Source organism: Engraulis encrasicolus, chromosome 15 (genome assembly GCF_034702125.1).
Source record: "Engraulis encrasicolus isolate BLACKSEA-1 chromosome 15, IST_EnEncr_1.0, whole genome shotgun sequence".
NCBI classification, from domain to species: domain Eukaryota; kingdom Metazoa; phylum Chordata; class Actinopteri; order Clupeiformes; family Engraulidae; genus Engraulis; species Engraulis encrasicolus.
This window is the reverse complement of record NC_085871.1, coordinates 25,159,307-25,161,806: the sequence shown is the minus strand read 5'-3', so window position 1 is coordinate 25,161,806 and position 2,500 is coordinate 25,159,307. Positions and strand designations below refer to the sequence as shown.

Here is a 2,500-nt window from a genome sequence, read left to right as displayed (position 1 = left end):
ATCATTTTGGGTGTCATTTTCAGAGCTCCAGAACCCCTGTGGGATTGTCCACAGAATTTTATTTTATTTTTTTCATCATTCTCCATGAATTCTTCTTTTTAAAAATGCCAATGAGACTTGTCTTATGTGATGTTTTCTTTTATAATTTCCAACCTGAACATGGGCAACATGCACATTGAGAGCAATATGTTTTCTATGCGTTTCTTCCGCTGCCATCTGCTGGTCAAAAAAAGTAACAACATGACTCTTTGTGCCTGACCTACTGTCTCTTTTGGTGTGCGAACCTTCTCCCACATTGAACGCTCCTGAAATCATTGAAATTAAAAGGGATACCTGCACCCCTGCACAGGGACTCTCGGGTGATCATGTCCGGGCAAAATTTGCATTTGATTATTTAGCATTTACATTAAATGTTGTCAAAATCATGTTGCTCTCTTTTTGCATTTTGCCCATGTTCAGGGTGGAAATTAAAAAAGAAAACATCACATAAGACAAGTCTCATTGGCATTTTTAAAAAGAAGACTTCATGGAGAATGAAGAAACAAATAAAATAAAAATCTGTGGACAATCCCACAAGGGATTCTGGAGCTCTGAAAATGACACCCAAAATGATTTGTCAGACTTGTGAGGTCTTCTGGTCAAACACTGATGGGGTTTCCTTTCTATTTATAGCTTTTTATGAGAGTGTTCCTACTTGTCTCTACAAGGGGAAAAAATCAAGAGGCTATGTTGGGCACAAATATGTCTTCTGAAGGCCTAAACAGAGCACAGCCAAAAACTCCAGTACAATTTGTATCATCTTTGAGGGAATGCTATGACGATGCAGGACCATACAGACCAAAACTGACAGTTTAGCAACAAAATATTCCTATCTATGTACCAACATGCCAAATTTGAGCTTCCTACATGGTTTAGTTATTGAGCTACGGGCCTGTGAACTTTGACAAAAAAAAGAGTGTGAACAAAATGGGCACCCCCCTCCCCCAGTAAAATTGGCTGTAACACAGAGAGTATACATTTTTCATTCAAATAAATTTACAGTGTTTCTCTTAAGTACCACGGGTACACTTGGTAATATTTTCAGAATTTTTTGAGACCTAAGTGCGCAGGCTCTTGTTGATTTGGCGTGGAATGACCCAGCAAGAGATGTCGATTTTGTAACTGATGCGCATATACACAAGGCACAAGCTGTTGCAGTGGAAGGACTGTTACGTGTTATATGGACAGACAGACATGGACAGACACACAGTAGCAATTCTACCCATTTGGGTGGTACACATGGAGGACTTGGCTACTGGCAGTGGACACACACTCTGACTCACAAACAAACAAACATGCACACATACGCACAACAACAAACACACACACACACACACACACACACACACACACACACACACACACACACACACACACACACACACACACACACACACACACACACACACACACACACACACCTGACTCATGCAGGAGCGTAAAAGGTCAAACGAGCTGAAAAACACCCCAGTCCATTTGCACAACTAATCCATGAATGTGCGCACACACACACACACACACACAGAGAAAGGGAAACAGAGAGACAGATGGGGGTGGAATAGAAGTGGTTTTTAAGTGTTTTAAATGAACTTAATTCACCCCTTATCCACAAACAAACAAACAAACACCCGTCCATTTCACATTAACCACTTCCAGAGCCGCTGACCACACACACACACACACACACACACAAACACACACACACACACACACACACACACACACACACACACACACACACACACACGAACATGCACACGCACCTCATCTTGAACTTGCTCTGTGTTGAGAGGCACTCGTGTAATGTACAGTACGTAAGATGTGAAGATGATTTGGATGTTAATATGCATCGTCTCATTATGCAATTCCTCAACAGGGATCCAATTTTGTGTGTGTGTGTGTGTGTGTGTGTGTGTGTGTGTGTGTGTGTGTGTGTGTGTGTGTGTGTGTGTGTGTGTGTGTGTGTGTGTGTGTGTGTGTGTGTGTGTGTGTGTGTGTTGCATACAGCACACACACTTACTGCTGCTGAAAGGAAGAATGAATATAAATGCTGAATGAAATGAAAGAAAAACATACATTACCTCGCTCAAAGGGACTATAAACACACACACACACACACACACACACACACACACACACACACACACACACTTGTTAATCCTCTTACTGGAATGAGGCCAATTTTCTAATATCACGCCCAGGAGCACTGGAGCTCGCAAGAGACTGTGACGAACGACAAGAAGAGGAGGAGAGGGGAGAGAGGAGAGGAGGAGGAGGAGGAGGAGGGGAGAAGGAGAGGAGAGGAGGAGGAAGAGAGGAGAGGAGAGGAGAAGGAGGAGAGGAACAGCAGAATGGAGCAACAGCATGAATGCTAGAAGCCAATTATGAGAGAGAGAGCGAGAGAGGGGGGGGGTGGAGATGGGTGGACGGGTGGAAAGACAAAGATAAAGAGAGAAAGTAC

General features: G+C 43.0%; 1 protein-coding gene across 1 annotated transcript in view; it reads right to left on the bottom strand.

Moving 5' to 3' along the window:
- itfg2 (integrin alpha FG-GAP repeat containing 2) overlaps positions 1 to 2,500 on the bottom strand; it is a 16,659-nt gene that overhangs the window by 4,242 nt on the left and 9,917 nt on the right. The gene's annotated exons all lie outside the window — the stretch shown is intronic.